The sequence below is a fragment of the Procambarus clarkii genome, chromosome 1, assembly GCF_040958095.1.
Source record: "Procambarus clarkii isolate CNS0578487 chromosome 1, FALCON_Pclarkii_2.0, whole genome shotgun sequence".
In the NCBI taxonomy this organism is placed as follows: Eukaryota; Metazoa; Arthropoda; class Malacostraca; order Decapoda; family Cambaridae; genus Procambarus; species Procambarus clarkii.
Window position 1 is genome coordinate 34,539,892 of NC_091150.1, and position 21,875 is coordinate 34,561,766.

The 21,875-nt window shown below is 46.5% G+C and overlaps 1 protein-coding gene across 9 annotated transcripts in view; it reads right to left on the reverse strand.

Moving 5' to 3' along the window:
• The window catches only part of how (protein held out wings), a 235,059-nt gene that overhangs the window by 165,664 nt on the left and 47,520 nt on the right, over positions 1-21,875 (reverse strand). The window contains exon 2 of one of the 9 annotated variants that reach the window (XM_045753635.2): positions 16,975-17,068. The exons of the other annotated variants lie outside the window; for them this stretch is intronic. The gene's annotated coding sequence lies outside the window, so the exon portion shown is untranslated. The remainder of the gene's footprint in view (positions 1-16,974; positions 17,069-21,875) is intronic. 9 annotated transcript variants of the gene reach the window in all.

The following is a 21,875-nucleotide window of genomic DNA, read 5'->3' on the forward strand; positions in this document are numbered from 1 at the left end:
GAAGATTTGTTCATTTGATGCATCACGCTATTGTGATTTCTGTGTGTAGTTACCTGGTTGATGGGGTTCTGGGAGTTCTTCTACTCCCCAAGCCCGGCCCGAGGCCAGGCTTGACTTGTGAGAGTTTGGTCCACCAGGCTGATGCTTGGAGCGGCCCGCAGGCCCACATACCCACCACAGCCCGGTAGTGTAATTCAACAGCAACTCGTCCGAAGGGGGAGCTTTTTAATAGTGTCTAAGCTAACTCCAGTAATGACTTGTTAATGACAATTTTGTCGGGACAGTCTTCTTGGGCAGCTTTGTCTGTAGACATTATACATTATACTTTTACGATGTCGACATTATTAAAATGTTAAAATTTTATTTTTTAAATTTTTAAATTTAATTAAATTTTAAAACTTATACAAGTTTTAAAATTCAGGGTATGAAAAGAGCTAACACGTTTTATGACAGTTTGATTGACTTGCCGTTGTGAAGGTTGTGAAGCTGAGGCCTACTTCTTAACGTCCCTTCACCTATGCCTCCTCCAGGGAGCACACCCGTTCTCGCACTTTCTTACAGTCAATATTGACATATTAAATACGTGCATATGTGACATACTAAACATACTAGTTTACGTTGAAAAGCTTCATAGAAAACACCGACCTTACCTAACCTTCTTAGTATGTTAAGATAAGCATCTTATTACTTCGTAATTACAATTATTACTTAACCTATACCTATAATAGGTTAAGTTAAAGCTGCCGCAAGCTGTGGCCAGGGTTCTGCACCTACCTGTTACTGTGGTTCCGGGGATCAATGTGTCTGCGGACCAGTCTCTGACCGACCACTTCAATGCAATTTAATTAAGGACAAATACAGCGTGCATGATTGCTCTTTGTACCTTCAAGGACGGTAAAACTGTCTTGCCGCAATACAAATTTTCGTTGATGTGAGAACAGCTAGTTAATTAAAGTAGCTTAATTATCCCGTCTTGACAGATTGTAAACGTTCGCCCAATTTCACAATATTGAAATTGCCACCATCTTGTCTCCAAAATAAAGGCAGCCAAGAGCTCCCGACTAGTCCTCCGAAATAATCTCACGCGAGGAACGAGAATATTCCACAGCTAAAATATAGCATGTTTCTCCACGTTCATCTATCGGTGATTATCTACTCACCATCCATCCATCCATTTCCTTCCTGTGTGTTATTCTGTAGCCACAGGAGCCAGCAGCCCTACTAACCACCTTCTGGCCACACACACACACACACACACACACACACACACACACACACACACACACACACACACACACACACACACCAAAGACCAATTGGACCAAAGAGCCAGAGCTCAACCCCCGCAAGCACAACTAGGCGAGTACACACACACACACACACACACACACACACACACACACACACACACACACACACACACACACACACACACACACACACACACACAAGGTGAGGGTTCCTTAACCTTTCTCGTCTAGTATAAACACAGGGATAATATTTACCTAATGTTTAAGCTCATATACTGCAGTCCTGGGAGTGAGAGACTACTTGGATGCTGGTAGCTAAATATTTAGTCTCTCGCAGAGGCTCGACTGGGAAAAAAATTAAATGTAGACCTTGTAAACATTCAATGGGAGAGGGTCTTAAGCGCCAAAACTCGCAGTATGAGAAGTCAAACGGGGGCCAAGTGATCAGTTGCCTGCGCTGGCTAACTTTGCGTGCATTAATAAGAATATCCTCTATAACCAGTCAATACAGGTGGTGTGGTGGGTATGTGGGGCCTGCAGGCCACACCAAGCAACAGCCTAGGGGACCAAACTCTCAAGTCAAGCCTGGCCTCGGGCCGGACTTGGGGAGTAGAACAACTCCCAGAACCCCATCAACCAGGTATCAACCAGGTACAGTAATTACCGAGCTCCTGGTACCTCATACCGAAGAGTCTAATGACTGGACATTCATGTAGTGAGACCATGACCAAGTTTTTGCTGGCAGAGTTCACTTCTGGAGGTGGGGGGGGGGGGGGGGGGGAGGAGATGGTCACCTGTAGCCACCTGCCACAGGTAACGGTAGCCCAAGCTGATCCTGGCAACCACTGTGTCGCACAGTCTGGTGCACGTATTGTGCCGCCCGTGTACATACCGGAGGTAACAGATTAACTTGTAAACAAGTCTGGATTAAGGCAGCGTCTGGGATCCTCTCGGACGTAGGTTCGAATCCTCGTCACGGCCCTTGTGGATTTGTTCAAGTCTGGACATTTAACACTGGATACGTTTAGATTCACAAAAGACCGGAGTAAATATTTGTTTGGAGATAGGGTTGTTGATTTGGTTAAAAAATTAACGGGAAATAATACACTTGGAATCGCTAGACTGTCTCTAGCTATCTTGAGGTTATCTTGAGATGATTTCGGGGCTTTAGTATCCCCGCGGCCCGGTCCTCGACCAGGCCTCCACCCCCAGGAAGCAGCCCGTGACAGCTGACTAACACCCAGGTACCTATTTACTGCTAAGGTTAAGCTTATATATACACTCAGGATATTTATGGGAGAGTATAAATTAGGAGCTGCTTGACATAAACAGCTTTCTTCCGTTTCCTGCATCCACACGTTCACGGATAAACTCTGGATGAACTATGAAGATATCCTCCAGAACGAGACTGGATAAGTCATGGCGAAGCTCTAGGTACCTAGTTTCTTTCACCCTGATGCCCCTGTTACCTAGCAGTAAAATAGGTACCTGGGAGTTAGTCAGCTGTCACGGGCTGCTTCCTGGGGGGGGGGGGGTGTGAAGGCCTGGTAGAGGACCGGGCCGCGGGGACACTTAAGCCCCGAAATCATCTCCAGATAACAGATAACCTCACATCGAGTGATCTAAACCATTTAGTGACTGTTTATTGTATAATGTGAGAAAGTACTTACTGGCAGAGTTCACGCGAGGTGACGACCTTCACCCTAACAGTGTTTTCCTATAGTCGGTTCCCAGAATTCTTCCCAACGTTTTGAGCTATATCTACATAATTAGGTGTATATATAACCCATATAATTATAAATGATCTAAACAGATCATTTACGCTTGTGGATCCCGGCCTTAGCGTGTTTTCTCAAGATGATAATGTGTGAAGCAGCAGTTTTCATAAGACAGGTTACCTAGATGAAGTTCACCTTTATCAAATGCTAAGTTAGCTACCGTGTCATCTTTATGAATTACTTTAGTGCAAGATGGTGTACAGAATACAATAGATTTTGAACGATTTATTCAGAGCAGCGAGTATTTCTTTTGTTTTGTTTTTTACAAATTATAGGATTCTAGCTGTATTCAGCAGTACTTATCGGGGACTTACAAACAACCACAAAATTATTCATCCGTTTCCCCCCCCCCCCGAGTAAACTGGTAAGTAACTTTAGTGGAGCGCGTCAGTGTAGAGTTCCGCCTGTTGTTTAACCCGAGGGAGATAGTGTGTATTATTTCTACACGACCAAGAGGCTGATGCAGAGCGTCCTGTTGGCGAGTGAACTAAGCCGTCAGTGTGAGCCACGTGCTCCGGAGAACTTGCAGGGTGACCAGGGTGAGGTAAGGTGCCAACGACTGCTTTCACAAGAGCAAGGTCCTTATTACCCTTCTTGGGGGGGGATGGGTGTGTAACGATGCTTGGTGGTGATGGGTGTTATCTTGAGGTTATCTTGACATGATTTCGGGGCTTTAGTGTCCCCGCGGCCCGGTCCTCGACCAGGCCTCCACCCCCAGGAAGCAGCCCCAGGTGTGTAATGGCTTTTGGTGGTGATGGGTGCAGATCACCCTCCCCCCACCCGACCATCTTACCTTAATCCATCTATTCTTCCCATCACACTGCCCCAATACGTTCTCACAGATGCATCACCTGATTGCGATTTCATTGCACAACCACCTCTCTTAATCTCCCCCCCTCCCAACCACCTACAATTCTCTCCCCCCCCCCCCTCCCCATCATCCCCGTTTACACTGAGGTCTCTCGCCGCATCACCCACACTGTAACTGCTTAAAACACCTCAACATTTGGTATCTGACTCCCCCTCCCCTCAATATTCCTGCGTCACTGGCTTCCGTGATGGGGGGGCCACAAATAGAACCAATTTGGTGACCATCTATCAAGCGAGGTATTAGTGCCGTTACTGAAAAAGGTGGAGGTCTAGCGTCATCAAAGCTCACCAATACCAGAAATAACACCACCAGCAGCAGCGTATCCCCTCGGCCACCTGGACGTGTGCCGGAGGGTAGAGGGAGGGGAGTGGCGAGGATGGGGTGAGGGGGATTGGGGGGGGGGGAGGGTGGCAGTGTTGGGGTGAGGGGTAGGATGAGTGCAGTTGGGGGAGGGGTTGTGTGGGGTTGAGTCAGGGTACAGATCTGGCGCCAAGACACACACACACACACACACACACACACACACACACACACACACACACACACACACACACACACACACACACAGCTACACTAGTGTGCCAGGCTTCACCGCCTCTCGTCTTGACGCCACGGGCCTCGCTCACCGCCGCATTAACAACATCTTTATTGACAAAAATTAATTAAAATTCTGCCTAATCTGAGGAGTTCAATTAGGTCTTATAAGAGTAAGGATAATAGCAGTATTGCCCGTCCCCCCCCTCCCCTCCACCCCACTCACTCCCCCCAGACCCCCACACAGGCTCGTCAAGGAGGACAATAAACATCTCAAAAATGCTAATCGGGTTTCTCTGCCGTTGCCAATTTTGTTTAGTAATTAACTAAACTGAAGTGAGTCAAAAGAAGCGAGGAATGGTTGCGTCAGATGGCAGCGCGCACCTGCTGCCATCCGCCTCCCAGCAGTGGGGTGGGAGGCACTGGAGTTCAACACGAGCAAGTGTAAAGTTATGGAAATGGGGATTAGGTGGCAGGAGACCAAAGGGTCGGTACACAATGATGGGAATCTCTGTGACGATTCGAGAGAGAGAGACCTGGGAGTGGACGTAACACCAAATGCAACTCAAATAAGGAGTCAAGAGTATGCAGCGCCGTCTCGGAGCTCCCACCTGAAGAAACACATTAGGAAACTGAAAAAAAAGGGTCAGAAATTTGCGATGAGGCTAGTCCCAGCGATGTCCTGGACAGCGCCACCCCCACCACCAAGTGCCACAGCCACACTACACACGCCTCTGTTAATGACTACTGGAACTCTTGCAGCTCCTGCCATCACCTGTGTGATACTTATCACAAGACAGGTGGTGATACTTATCACAAGCCGAGAAGTGCTCTCGTGGTGTCTCGTCCACACACAGCTGCCTCCCGAGGAAGCACCAAGTGCGTAGACTCTTACACAACCATCACACAATTAGCGCCAAGGACGAACCAAACAGAATACACAATACACAGCAGCCACACGGCGGAGTCGCCTTCCATTTACAGTCAGGGTTGTGCGCGCCGAACACTGTGTTGGTGCTGAGAAATGGGTCAAACGTAAGTTACAAGAGGTCAAGGCACAGAGAGAGATCTATGGTCAGCTGGGTGGCACGCACACTTCCCTCTCCCTGAGCACAGAGAGAGCTCTGGGAACACTCCCCTGCCCTCAAGATAACTTCAAGAGAGCCATCACCACCACTATCACCCCACGAAAGAGGTTGCGAGTTATTTTTTTACCAATTCAAAACAGTTTAAACGGAACCTATTCTAAGCGTAAGTACTTGTCAAGAGAAGGAGCGTGTTGTAAGACCAGATGATGATAGCTGATAATATATATTCTGCAGAAGTACTTGGGCAGCCAAGGAGCATGTGTAATGAGGAACTCTTCCTTGCTACACAGCTTACAAGCACCATCAATGTTAGTTCATAATGTAATAATCTGGTGTTATGCCAGAGATCACACACTCAACTTATGAACCGGTGTTTTATAGAGAGAAAATATCTCGCGATGGTGACAGAACACATAATATTAAACGGTGACACATTCCAACTGCTTCAACACGAACAAAGTGACCTTCTAAAAAGCACAGGATACAGGCAGTTGTAACATCTTGTAGCAATGACGAAATGGGTAAAAGATCCAAAAATATTAATGTCTGACAACGATAGGCAATCCAAGCAACAGCCTGGTGGACCAAACTCTCACAAGTCAAGCCTGGCCTCGGGCCGGACTTGGAGAGTAGAACAACTCTCAGAACCCCATCAAGCAGGTGACTCAAACACACTCGACATGACAAGGAACGGTTGATGAGTACGTGGTTGATGTTGTGGTAAGTGGTTGTTGAGTACTGGAACAAGTCAATCATTTGTCCAGGATGAATACCCCGTTGGGCTGCTGCTGGGAGGAAACTCCACCCAAGTACTTCGAAGGTGGATGAGCGCGTGATTTTGCGGGATTAACAGCTTATCTGTTTCGACAAAAGGTGTGGAGCTTTGTTAGCATATAACCCTGACCAGGTGTGGCCTCACTTAGACAATGTCTTTTCGTTGCTGCTCTTTATGGAAACGGTCGGGAGGGAAGACAGCACGCTGGACTTGTGATCCTGTGGTCCCGGGTTCAATCCCAGGCGCCGGCGAGAAACAATGGGCAGAGTTTCTTTCACCCTATGCCCCTGTTACCTAGCAGTAAAATAGGTATCTGGGTGTTAGTCAGCTGTCACAGGCTGCTTCCTGGGGTTGGAGGCCTGGTCGAGGACCGGGCCGCGGGGACACTGAAAGCCCCGAAATCATCTCAAGATAACCTCAAGAAACCGTTTTCGTTGCGTTGTATATGGGGGAATATAAGAATTCACATTTCAGAGAAAAAAATTTGAACTGGAACTTTTGACCGAGAAAAAAATTCATAAGGCGGATTTTTGGATGTACATTCAAGGAAAAACATTCATTTTAAAAAGTAAATTTGTGCTTAAAAAACAGACGTTTCTTTGTAAACATTATTGTCCCCTCTCACACGTACGCTAATTGCCTTCCACACCTGGTGGAACTCGGTCGTTAATTCTTAAACCACGCCCAACACTGGGGAGATGTTTACCTGTCATGTTTACCTGAAGGCTGCTTTCACATGCCCACTTGGGGTCTGTCAGCCCCCTAAGATCTCAGTATATAGGCAAGACAACAACTTCTCTTTCTAGGCGATTAACAATGCAAAAACAACAGGGCTCCATCAAGGAGCATGTAATCTCCTCACACAACAAGATCATCACCAGAGAAATCTTAACAAGCAACACAGAAATTATCGATAGACACAGCGACAACGGAAGACTCGGCTTCAGCGAGGACCTACACATCAAAAAGTCAACACCAGCAATCAACAGCAATTAACAATTACATTCTACCCACTTCAAACCCCGAACCAAAAAGAGAAAATACGCAATAATTCGTGTTCTGACTATATAAGATTATTTTTATCCAATGATAACCCATTGGTTTGTGTTCTATCACCTCACCAAATAAATAAGAATGAAACGGAGTACATAAAAATTTGTCTTTCAAAATGTGTGAAGTCTCTTGCGAAACGCTTTTAGGCGTCAGACCATAAATAAAAGTATGAAAATGAACTTTGGAGAGAGTTAATTTTTCAATTACCCTCGACAGTGTAGAAAAACATAACAGAAGATTCGTGTTAGAATCATTAATTTTACCCTTTCGGTCATATTCAGCAACATATGTTTACAAGAAAGACTGCTACCAAAATAATTATATATATATATATATATATATATATATATATATATATATATATATATATATATATATATATATATATATATATATATATATATATATATATATATAATTTTGGTAGCAGTCTTTCTTGTAAACATATGTTGCAGTATTGGAGGGGATCCAAACATTCCCTCTAATGCGTTATGCGTGGTTTCCTCCGAGGCTATGGGTCCCCCTTCTTCCAGCTAGAGGTGGTACTCCCTTCCATTTTTTTTTATTCCTATATATATATATATATATATATATATATATATATATATATATATATATATATATATATATATGTCGTACCTAATAGCCAGAACGCACTTCTCAGCCTACTATTCAAGGCCCGATTTGCCTAATAAGCCAAGTTTTCATGAATTAATGTTTTTTCGTTTACCTAACCTACCTAACCTAACCTAACCTAGCTTTTTCTGGCTACCTAACCTAACCTTACCTATAAATATAGGTTAGGTTAGGTTAGGTAGGGTTGGTTAGGTTCGGTCATATATCTACGTTAATTTTAACTCCAATAAAAAAAAATTGACCTCATACATAGAAAAAAGGGTTGCTTTATCATTTCATAAGAAAAAAATTATAGTAAATATATTAATTCAGGAAAACTTGGCTTATTAGGCAAATCGGGCCTTGAATAGTTGGCTGAGAAGTGAGTTCTGGCTACTAGGTACGACATATATATATATATATATATATATATATATATATATATATATATATAATGTAAATACGTATGTAATATTAACAATTGTGTAACTACAAAAGATTGTCACTTGCTTAGCTAAACGAACTCTGGGGTTCAGTTCCTGAACCCATTATGTGCCTCTGTAACCCACCACGGGATAGGGAATGGGGTGCATAATAAAGAAAAATTGAACTATTGAGAATAGGTCAGGTAATAAGAAGTTTGTAAAACGTTTCCTTATGATGATCTACTGGTGGTGTTGGCCTAGCCCATCTTAGACCTTGCGTTGAAACCAGAATTATTCCTTAAACTGCAAAAACTTAATACATTCAAGAACTTTCACAAAACTTGTTGCTTTTAACTTTTCTAATACCACAGCCACCCGCCGCCTGGCTCTAACACCACCTTCAAAACCCCATTACCTTTATACGACTTGGTAAACTCCAAATGTGTACATTGTGCAGCGGTCGCCTCCTCCCGAGCCTCTCACAAGTGGTCCAGGACACCTAAGATGCACAGGACGAGTATGGGGTGCACAATAAACTAGCCTCCTCCGGCGGCAACGATACAAAATCCGTCATCAACTGGTACACACAACTCCCAGTTGTGACAGTTGAGAGGCGGGACCAAAGAGCCAGAGCTCAACCCCCGCAAACACAACTAGGCGAGCACACACACGTACTGAATGTACACGGTGTATACTCAAGATACAATTATCTGGAGTATACACCGCGTTGTCTCAACAGGATCAATGTCCTAGCACCCCGGTTTCTGACCACGGCATTGTGGTTGGTGGTTTGGTCAACCAGGCTGTGGTGTTAGACGCCGCTGGCTACGGGATAGCCCCCCTCCTCAGAGACCGGGGGGGGGGGGGTTTACTTATGAATCATAACATACCTGTAGAGGGTTCTGGGAGTTGTTATTCTCTCTGAGCCCAGCCTGAGGCCAGGCTCCACAGACTGGTTGATCTAGTATCCCATGTAGGTATCCGACTTTCTACCTTCAATAAACAACGACATGGGCACAAACCTACGCATAGGGAGAGAGATGACATCACAGGAGCTGTAAACAAACATTCATAAATCCTGAAACACCAACTGGCTCTGTGGTGTACCGTCGACGAGACTACCAAAGCCACTAAACACGTTGCTGACAATTGACCATAAAAGTGGCATGACTCGAGTAAGTTTCTCTCTCACACAAACTCGCTCCCTCAACCAACCAACCACAATTCGTCTCCTCGCACCATCCCAGTTTATTTGGTTTCGAATACATTGTCATCCACACTTCCGTGGAAATAAGCATTCCATTTACCTGGGCTCTCAGAGACACGAACCACGGAATCAATATCTCGGTCGACAGAGCTTCGCCCTCACAAGCGTGGGATGATCAACGGTTCTAGTCTCCTAGAGCCCAAGTGAATGGCATATTGGGCTTCGTTTCGAGAGGCCTATGTCATCTGGTAACCCATCACCTCGCTTGTAATCTTTCGCCCCCATCTTGGGCGAGTCCCATCCTTACCATCGTTTCACCGCCCATCTCTGGTCTTTATCTAGGGGTCAATTCTGCCGTCAATTAGGCGCGCGCTGATGCTCAGACTGTTAAGAGTCAAACACTTGCCAACCTTCGTTTCCAGTTAATCCTCTCTGAAACTTTCCTCCCTCCATAAAGCACAAACTAACCCTAACCCTTGCTCGGAGCCCAAAGCCAATCGTGAACCCAAATTCAGCCCACACTTGGCCTAGCTATGGCAGGTATGGCAGACTGAGATGTTCTGCTCCCACAGCTCAGAGTCCAGACTTCCTTTTCATCCTTCTGATTACCTGGCGATTGGTCAGCGAGGCTGATGTCTTCTCTAGCCCGCAACCCGACCTTTACTATCATAGCCAGGCTGATCCGGTACCTCCAGTAGGAGCTTTAGTTCTATCTTGAAAGCCTTCACTATTGGTCCAACAACATTCTATACATGTGGGCAGGAGATTGAGAAGTCCTGGGCCTCTTATTTACAGCGTGTGTCCTGTAATTGTTCTTGTGGCATCTTGAATTCTCAGTGGATTTGTTATTGAAAATCGCTTGAGCTGTCTTGCATTGATTAAGGTCCCCTACTCGCTTCCCCTTTCAAAGCAGGAGAAATCTAGAAATTAGAGGCAATACAGAGAACATATACGTCACGTATCGACATGATAAAACGTCTAAATTATTGAGACCGTCTCCAAGCTCTCAAAATGAACTTTTAGGAAAGGAGACAAGAAAGGTATCAAATTTGAACAGCAAAATAACATACTGGAGCAAACGATACAATAGGTTACATTGTGTAGCTTAAGGGGATCAACAGCCCTACCGGCCCGGTCTCCGGCCAGGCCTCCCAAATGGTCGTTTGGCCAACCAGGCTGTTGGACGCGGCTGCTCGCAGCCTGACGTATGAATCACAGCCTGGTTACCTGGAGCATACCTGGAGAGAGTTCTGAGAGTTGTTCTACTCCCCCAAGCGCGACCTGAGGGCCAGGCTCGAGTTGGGAGAGTCTGGTCCAACAGGCTGTTATTTGGTGCACCCCGCAGGCCCATAAATCCACTACAGCCTTGTTGGTCCGGCACTTCTTGCAAGAACTTATCTAATTGCCTTTTGAATACAGCACTATTGACAGTAAATGTGCCAGTTTTGACTGTCCTGACTATTACACTCTGCGTTCTGTTCGTTAGGAAGTTGAAGATCCATCTCCTTAGTTTGCCAGTAATTCCTTCTGCGCGCAACACCACCATAGCCACATTTGTCGAAGGCTTTTACAGAGACTGTACATTTCACCTGCGTTTCCCGATATCTCATGCTTACAAGCACCTTAGGTGCTTGTCTTCCGTGGCACCTAAGGACACAAGGAGCGCAAAATTGACCTAATGAAGAGTAGGTGCCATAGGCACAATCACAGAACACTGTATGGACATCAGAGCGAGTGCCGGACCATCAGCGTTGTAGTGGATATGAGGGCCTGCGGGCCGCTCAAGCAACAGCCTGGTGGACCCCAAGTCATCCCAAGTCGAGCCTAACCTTAGGCCGGGCTTGGAGAGAAGTAGAGCTTCTTTCAACGCACTCAAGTGTTTGTTTTTAATTCACGGATCCCCAGGATTGTGATATGGTGGATGGTGTTTGGCAGCTCTCTAAATTAATTTCACACCGTTTTAGATTCCGCGTGTTACTAAGTCATTAAAGTATGTAGTGACACTGGCAGACTGTGGATGCTGCCGGCCGGACTACATCCCTGAGCGAGGGCTAAGGCTACGGCAGATCATCACTTTTCCTACAGCTGTTTTTGCCGTGTTTCTTCTGCCCTTAACGTGAATGTTGATTACTGCTCAATTGTGTCGCAGTATTCTCTGCCAATATCCGTACGTTGGACAGGGTACTTGTCAAGGATAATAGGCTCGAGGTAGTGGGTGAAGAGGGTGAAGCAGCGCGGCGGGGAGGGGAGGAGAGGGGTGAAGCAGCGCGGCGGGGAGGGGGAGAGGGGTGAAGTAATGTTGACCAAACCACAGGGGAAAGGGGGTGAAGAAAGGAGGGGAGGGGTGGATACGGGAAGCCCGAGGAAGGGGTCGGGGAGAAAAGAGTGAGCGGCAATAAGGACCTCAACACCACGCGGCCATAATTTAAAATCATCCGTCTAAATTAAGCCCTTGTGTGGGGGGGAGGGGAGAGGGGGAGGGTCTCTTGCTAGAGGGGAAGCATCACTGTGTGCTCACCTAGTTGTGCTTGCGGGGGTTGAGCTTTGGTTCTTTGGTCTCGCCTCTCATAGTCAAGCAACTGGTGTAAAGATTCTGAAGCCTATTGGCCTCTATCATATTTACATTTGAAATTGTGTATGGAGTCAGCCTCCACCACATCACTGCCTAATGCATTCCATTCTACTGACACTGAAAAAATCTTTGTCTCTGTGGGTCATTTAGGTACTAAGTTTCCACTTGTGTCCCCCTTCTTCGTGTTCCACCCGTGCTTAATAGTTTGTCTTTGTCCATACCCTGTCAATTCCCCTGAGAATTTTGCAGGTGGTGATCACGTCTCTCCTTTCTCTTCTGTGTTGAGAGTATGTACATTTTAGGAGAGCCAACAATCTGTTTTGGTGGAACATTTCACGGAGGAAGAGCAACACACTGGTGTGTTTCCTCGAGCGGAATACACCTCGACTTCGAGTCGCGAGAACAGGGACTCGTATTTTGGGAGATACGAGGGGAGATGAGGGAGGGAGGACGGACGGACGGGCATGCACGCACGCACGCTCGCTCGCTCGCTCTTAAGTACACGCTAACTCGAATTTAAATAATTCACGGCATATGTATTCCCAAACATCAAATTTTGAAGACCGAGGAAATAACCGACATAAAAATGTGCTGAACAACAGTTAATGTCCCCAATCACCGCCACGCCTGAACTGTGGACACTAAGAGCTCCTCTACAGTGCTCCCTGAACTCCTGCCTTCCCATCCTGACCTCCGGAATGCATGATAGAACTGACGAGTTAGCCAAATCATTTGCTCGTAAAGAGGGATTTTATTACCATCTTGGATTGCATTTGAGCAGCTTGATGATAGCAGTATTCCGGGAACAGCAACAAAATCTAGTTGACTTGAGAGAAAGTGAAGAAACTCACTCACTAGTTACTACATCTATCATTCAATTAAGCAGGAAGAACAGCACATTTATAAATCATCCACTAAGGCTAGCAGACTTGGATGATACAACTGCTAGACACTCTGGGAGTCTGTACCACCTGCTGGAGTGACTTCAACTCCAAACTGTCCTTCCTACCCATCGGAAAAATTCGCGGAATTCAGAAATAGCTATCAGTGGTGTTCTAAAAATGTGTAGGTACTCCACTGCTAACGATACCACCAGGAATCCTCGTCAAGCATCTAAAACTTTGCTTACTACAGGTGCAGCAGCCTGCAGGTCAAGCTGCCGCCCAGCTGGGTGGGTGTGTAGAGCTGGAGAAGTGACTGTCTAGCCTTAACTGACTGCCCTGAACTGAGGCAGTCAGTCCTTAGCTTCTTAGACTGACTGCCCTGAACTGAGACGTGGGCCACTTCTTGGGCCAATTGTCGATTCACGAGACTAAAATATATATATATTTGTGTATGAATATATATATACTGTATGTGTATTAAAAAATTGTGTAACTTCAAAAGATTGTTTCTTGTACCTTGGTGGGGTTCTGGGAGTTGTTCTACTCCCCAAGTCCGGCCCAGGGCCAGGCTTGACTAATGAGAGCTAGGTCCACCAGGCTGTTGCTTTGACCTGCCCGCAGGCCCACATATCCGCTACAGCCTGGTTGGTCCGGCACTTCTTACAGAAAAGTGTCTAGTGCTTTCTTGATGGCCTCCACTTCTGTTCCGACAATATTTCATATATTTGCTGGGAGAGTACTGAACAACTGATGTTTATACAGTGTTCTCCGAGTGTGCATGGCACCTCTACTCTTCACTGGCTATACTCCGCATTTCCTTCCATACCGGCCACTTGTTCAGCTAAATGACGTGTGGAGTTCAGTGCCTGAACCCATCATGTGCTTTTAACCCCCTTCCACCACCGCCCATGGGATGGGTATGGGGTGAATAATAAATGACTAACCAACTGAACTGCGAGAGGTAAAGGTTCCCACCCTTCCCTGGCTACACACTGTGAGGGGTGGGCGGCAGGAGACAGGTTGGTGACGGCAGGGTGTGGGCGGCAGGAGACAGGTTGGTGACGGCAGGGTGTGGGCGGCAGGAGACAGGTTGGTGACGGCAGGGTGTGGGACGGCAGGAGACAGGTTGGTGACGGCAGGGTGTGGGACGGCAGGAGACAGGTTGGTGACGGCAGGGTGTGGGACGGCAGGAGACAGGTTGGTGACGGCAGGGTGTGGGCGGCAGGAGACAGGTTAGTGACGGCAGGGTGTGGGCGGCAGGAGACAGGTTAGTGACGGCAGGGTGTGGGCGGCAGGAGTGAGTGAGTGAGTGGATGAGGTGGGTGAGGCAGGCGGCGCGCCAGATCAGATACACCACATACCACCACCACCCACAAACCTCTTTATCGCCAACACTTTACATAATGTTACAGGAAGAACAGTAGCTGGCCCTAAGCCACGCCCACCAACCCCTCTCCCTACCACCGCCCACCCCACCCACCCACCCACTCGGGCCATATATAAACCACAGACATCATCCCACCCACCCAACCGCTTTTATGCATTTTGGCATTCATTTGAGGGCACACTCCATCGTGCGAGGGCGTGACATCTCTCTACCTTTCCAAACAAGACGCGGGAATGGTAGAATGCAGAAAAATACCTCCTTTGAGGAGAAAGTGGGCTGTCGTAAGAAAATTAAGAACTTTCAACAATGGGATTGATTGAAGCTTTTCAAAGCTCTCTTTCCAAGTACAGGGAGTAAACCAGACTCCACAAAAGCGTTCAAAAGGTTACTAGCAGAGTACCTCAACATGGTCGTCGACTAGGCGTGGTGTGGGTGCGTTCCTGTGAGCTGTACTACCAACAGCTTGGTTGATCAGTACGTCATTAAAGGACACCTCATGGACGCTCTGGTCAAGAGGTAGGTATGGTAAGACTACCATACAGGCCTCCACCCCCAGAACCATCCGACACGACGGCCCTTCAACAACCTCTCAGCTATTCCTGTACGGCTAAATCCACGTCCAATCACACTACTCAACTACAGTATGGCCGAGTAAAAACAATTGCGCCACAGTAATGGTCAGCCACGTCACCACTGCTTTTTGAACACCTAACCTAATGGGAAGGATGTATTATATATATGTGTATATATATATATATATATATATATATATATATATATATATATATATATATATATATATATATATATAAAGTGCGCGCGAGATGTGACGTCATTGTCAAGCCGGGTTGAAATCTGGGTCGCTTTTTAGACGCTTCTGGTAGGATCATCCTCCCTATTTCCAGCAAAGTAACCACCTTCACCAGCCAACAACCGGCCGACGTCACCAGCCAGGATAGAGAAAACCAGACAGACGACCTCCTAGCCACCGGTCGTATAGTTGCCAATTAGAATACCAGCAGGACGTTAGCCGCCTCACGTCGCCATATTGGACCGTTACGAGCACCAGGCAAATCACGGCTGTCACTGCTCACGTGTACACGACACGAAATGAAAGCAAGGAGAAGAACACGAGGGGGGGGGGGGGGGGGGGAGGGTAACAGTATGACCAAGGCAGGAGGGTAGACTAATAAATAATTAGTTGGCACAGCAACAACTAGGACATTAGTGCCACCTAAACAAATATTCCTCTAAGCACTGGGTCAGAGGGACTGGTTCCAAATCTGAACACGGAGATTACCTCATAAAACCAGTAGGCATGTCGGGATGTGCACAATACCCTCCGTTGAAAAGCAGAGGTGCAATAGGTGCTGAGAGAGCACGCCATCAACATCAAGGGGCGCCCAAGACTGTTCAACACACCCGCTACACTCAAGAGGCATAAGTGGCCGGCCTCTCACGGTGTTTCAGGAAAGAATTCGACAAACACCTCCAGAGAATACCTGACGTATATCCAGCACAATACTAACAACATCTTGTCATCACCATTAAAGAGCCACTTCGTGACAGATGAACACAATTATTCTTAATTATTATTATTATTTATGTTATTTAGTGTGATGAGGAGGCATGGCTACCATAAAGCACACTAACCCGGGCTGTTACTCTGGTGAAGACGTCCCGTCACACGCGTTGCGACCCCCAACAACACGCCACCCCACTCCGTCTCCCCCAGTTGTTACCTGCTACCCCCAGTTGTTACCTGCTACCCCCAGTTGTTACCTGCTACCCCCAGTTGTTACCTGCTACCCCCAGTTGTTACCTGCTACCCCCAGTTGTTACCTGCTACCCCCAGTTGTTACCTGCTACCCCCCAGTTGTTACCTGCTACCCCCAGTTGTTACCTGCTACCCCCAGTTGTTACCTGCTACCCCCCAGTTGTTACCTGCTACCCCCCAGTGCAGCAGGGGCAGCAGAAGCCAATTTACCCTGGTGAAGCAACTTTATATTCCCTGCATATAGTCTGCAAGGTAACTAAACGACAGAAATCTTTTGGTGCCTTCCATCCCCTCATCACAAGTCTCCCCCCTCCCTCCACACCCACGGGCCTGTCCTGCTCCCCCCCCCCCCCCTCACCTACTCCCACAGTAAACCCAGGGATACACTGTAGTCAAAGAGTTTCGCCTACCCTGCATTCCAATCCCCCGCAGTAATCTCGCCTCAACTTTGATAATGTCGCGGAGACTAATATCCCGCCATCACTTACAGGTATCCAAGTCGACAGGATTCATGCCCCCCCCCCACTGAGGCCAACCCCCAACCCCGCCACGTCTGGCACGCTGACAGGTGTGTGTCGGGGGACCAGAGGTGCGGCCCGCAGGTATTACACAACGTCAGAATACACGCGTAAGGAGAGACTGTAAACGTGGCACAACCGCCACGATCTGTTTACGCTTTTATTTCATACATGTATTTGGTCTATGAATGGAGGGTGGTGGGGCGTGATGGTGTGACATTCCCTGCCGGGGGTCCTTACCTGCTCTCCCAGCATCATGGAGCAGGTCAAGCCATCCTTCACCCACACAAGAAAACGTTCACTGGGACAAGAGCGAACTGCCGTCACAACATACCTGGAATGAGAACGTACAATTAGCTCCCCCGATATAATGCTGGCCAGCCACCATTACAGTACATGCTGCCATTTCATCTACCAAAGTACCATACAAAAGCCTCCTGGTTAGTAATGTGGTCAAACCAGGCTGTTGGACGCGGCCTGACGTATGAATCACACGTGAACTAGAAATAAACATGTCTCAAAGCAATAATAAAAGTCGATGTTTAAGTCTTTATACAAGACGGCTGAAGCTCCTCTCAGTTCAAGAGGAGCCGTTGTCACGGGTCTTCGTCGCCATAATACTCCTTCCCCGCCAGGGGTATCTTCCAGGCGGAGTAAGGACCACTCCCTTAGCTTACCTTGAGGCGCTCCCGGGGCTCAGCGTCCCCGCGGCCCGGTCGCCGACCAGGCCTCCTGGTTGCTGGACTGGTTGATCAGTCCAGTCCACTCCCAGTGTCCCTGGAGTGTGTCTCGTGGGCGGTCAAGAGAGAGAGAGAGATCTCCCCTACTACTGAGCCTCGACCTTGAGGGAGCAACTGAAGCTCACACTATCACGCTCACATTAACATCCGGGACCAAAGAGCCGAAGCTCAACCCCCGCAAGCACAACTAGGTGAGTATACGTTTACACAAAGAAAAAGGTTCAAAATACTGTTGGTTCTCCGTTTGCAGGCGAGCACAAAGTGATCGGTATTTACATTATAGGAACGAAATTGTGAAAAGTATTAACAAAAGCAGCATTAATATGAAGAAAAACTATGATCTTAAAAACGAAACAGTCCACGTAAGAGTGTACACAGTTGGCCCCATAATAGTCCCTTTTAGAGGCAAATCCTGGTTAGGATTTATAATCCACATAAAGTAAAGGGTTACGTCAATCTGAGACAAGGACGCTGGCTCCACCTCCCGTCCTGGTGCACAGATATATCACAGATATACATCACAGATATACCACGTTACCGTGATTTCCTTGTGTAACTAGGAAATGGGGTGCTGCACACGGGGTGTGCAGCAGGTGTACACGTGCAACCCGTTCTCGCACTTTCTTACTGTCCATATTGACTTATTAAATACGTGCATATGTGACATACTAATTTATTGTGACTTTTAGTTTACCTTGAAAAGCTTCATAGAAAACACCGACCTTACCTAACCACCTTAGTATGTTAAGATAAGCATCTTATTGCTTTGTAATTACAATTATTACTTAACCGATACCTATAATAGGTTAAGTAATAATTGTAATTACGAAGCAATAAGATGCTTATCTTAACATACTAAGAAGGTTAGGTAAGGTCGGTGTTTTCTATGAAGCTTTTCAAGGTAAACTAATATAGTCACAATAAATTAGTATGTCACATATGCACGTATTTAATAAGTCAATATTGACTAAGAAAGTGCGAGAACGGGTTGACACGTGGAACCTTTCACACTAGAGATGGTATGCAAATAATGATATTTTCCAAGACGCTAGTGCTCTCTAAGAGTAGAGTACTGCTGCACAATGACAGCCCCTTTCAAAGCTGGAGAATTTGCTGACCTGGAGAGCGTGCAGAGATCCTTTACTGCTAGAATCCACTCAGTAAAACATCCAAACTATTGGGACAAGATTAAAATGCCTAAAGCTGTATTCTTTTGAGCGCAGGCGGGAAAGATACATAATAATTTACACGTGGAAGATATTATAGGGGCTGGTCCCAAACCTGCACACAGAAATAACATCACATGAGACCAGAAGGCATGGCAGGATGTGCAGAATACCCCCGTTGAAAAGCAGAGGTACAATAGGTACTCTGAGGGAGAACTATCAACATCAGAGGCCCGAGACTGTTCAACACGCTTCCACTACACATAAGGGGCATAACTGGCCGACCCCTCACAGTGTTCAAGAGAATTCGATAAGCACCTCCAAAGGATACCTGATTAACCAGGCTGTGACTCGTAGCAGCTGACACAGCAGCTGTGACAGCTGCGCGCAGCTGTCAGACTGCGAGCAGCCGCGTCCAACAGCCTGGTTGACCAGTCCAGCAACGAGGAGGCCTGGTCGACAACCGGGCCGCGGGGACGCTAAGCCCCGAAATCATCGCAAGGTGTTTACGCAGAGAATACACAAATGAGACATACTAAGCCATACATTAATAACTGTCAACATCTAACATCGGCCTGGGAGCAATAATCAACCGTAGCCACACTACTGCCCACAACAGCTGCATGCATCATGCAGCACCCAGCTCATGCAACTTCACCATTTTCCTTGGTAAACTCAAGCAGAACCCTACATCTTCCCACGGTACACATCGGCACAACCCACCCCAAAACACCCACATACATTACATATGCAAGAAATTCTGAACGCGCTACAGATTCAATAAATGAATACTAAGCCATAGTCAGCAAAGTGAGTCGGCCTACCTCGCGGCGGAGCCCAACATAATACACGTCTATTCTATAATACCACAGCGACACTTAACACGTCATCTCTACAAATCTTTAGCTTGGGTTAACTCGTTAATATCACGGAAGTTACCGGTCACCAGTGAATGTCAGGTCCATCTACCTGTAAGTGGTTCAGGAATGTGGGTTCCTGCGGCGCGGCGCTGACCAGGCATCCTGACTGACTAATGAAGCTGTTGAAGCTATTGGTGGCAGCTGTTCTCAGTCAGCCGTAGCAACCACAGAACAGTTGATCAGGTACACTTCACTGGTGCTAATCAAGTTACTTCTAACACAAATAGTAGTTAGTTACCATTGTCCCTTCTATTCAGGAGTGCGCGCTACAGCCTTGGGAACTTAATGTTTACGGAATTGTTCAAGTGTATTTTTTTATTGAACACCCTTTTCCATGGGAATAAGTTTGCAGACAATATCGTCTCTGAGTTATTGAAGTGTTCAGGGGCCAGATTCACGAAGCAGTTACGCAAGCACTTACGAACGTGTACATCTTTCCTCAATCTTTGACGGCTTTGGTTACATTTATTAAAACAGTTTACAAGCACGAAAACTGCCCAATCAACTGTTGCTATTGTTATAAACAGCCTCCTGGCGCTTCGGAGCTCATTAACTGTTTAATAATTGGAAACAAAGCCGCCAAAGATTGAGAAAAGATGTACAGATTCGTAAGTGCTTCCGTGAATCTGGCCCCAGATTTAGAACCAGTCCCTCATTGTTTTCCATATACAAATAAACATGTAAACCCTTTACAACTCAAATATAATTTGTCGTCACAATATAGAACTAAAACAATATAAACGATTTCCGAGTAAACATGTGGCAAGATCTTTCTTTTAAAGAAGAGAATAACGTAGCTCCCACGACTGCCAGAAAAGTGACAAGACTGGGTAACGAGAACCTTTCAAACCACAGATGCCATACCAATCATGATACTTTTAAAGTGGTCCGGGAGTCGTCGTAGTAGTGAGAGGGAGGGACCTGTATTTCCGCGCTCCCAAGAAAACATAAAATAATAATATTCTGGGGTCATAGTAGGGTTACAGTGATGAAACTTGCTGTGTGGAATATTTGGAACGTATAATTCAGTGCAATAGTGAGGCTATACTCTGTGTACAGTGGCCTCACAGAACTATATATACTCCGTATACAGCGGCCACGAGGCCATACCTGGGTACTCAGGTATGGCCTCGTGGCCGCTGTACACAGAGTATAGCCTCACTATTGCATTGAATTATACGTTCCAAATTTTCCACACCCTCACTTTAATAGGACTTAATTGAAAGCCTCAGATTAGGCAAAATTGTAATTAATTTTGCCAATAAAGATGATGACAATAATGAAGACGTCTACGTTTGTTCCAGCAATATTTCTTCTGCTAGTTGGAAGGATGTTAATCAACCGTGGACCTCTGATGTTCATACAGTGTTCTGTGATTGTGCCTATGGCACTCCTACTGTTCATTGGTCCTATTCTGCGTTGTGTAGATGTGGGACCTGACCCTCCAGTATTTTCCATGTAGATATTATTTGATACCTCTCCTCCTCCTCCTTTCTAGGGCGGGCATCTGGAGAGCTCCGAGACGATCCCAATAGTTTAAAGCCATACTTTATCGCGTCTATGTTTGCCGTATGAGCGCGCACGCTTCCTCAGAGGGAGTGTGGAAAGACTTCCACACACAAGAATTTCCTTGAGGGAGTCCTCAACGTAGAGGACGACCAGGTCCTCTACGCTGTCCAGTACTAGTCCAGTCAAGATAACCTCAAGATAACCTCAAGATAGGCACTAACAAGTACGCACAATTATCTTGACCAATGAAGAAACATTGTAATGCTCGCGCTGCGAACATCAAGACGGGATCATCTCTGGCATACTTATATATATGCCATATATATAAGTATGTATACTGGCATACATACTTATCCCTACTTATCGAGTAGGGGCCAAGACCCCTTCACCCCCCTCCCACTTAGACCATCGCTGCCCTACAACCCTAACCTAACCAAACATATGAGAACATGGTAATATAGTGTGGGGGATGTGGTTTGTGACGTCACCGTGACGGTACCGTGCTTGGCCATGCTTTTTACCATGCCTGTAAAAGCCTACAGCCTGTACCGTGCCAGTACAGACTTTTAGACACTACAGCGCACTTATCCCGCCGCCATCTTCCTGCTAACGCGTACCTAATTTATTATGAACTTCCCCAACGGATTAATGGTGTTGCATTTTTCAGTATTTAACGATTACAAATTCTTTACCACAGACCTGGGTTGTTGCACCTGTTCTCTCTCTCCGTCTGGTGAACTTTTAGCGCCTTCCATATTTCACCTTATTTCACACACTTCTCTCTGCGCGATCAATAATCATATACA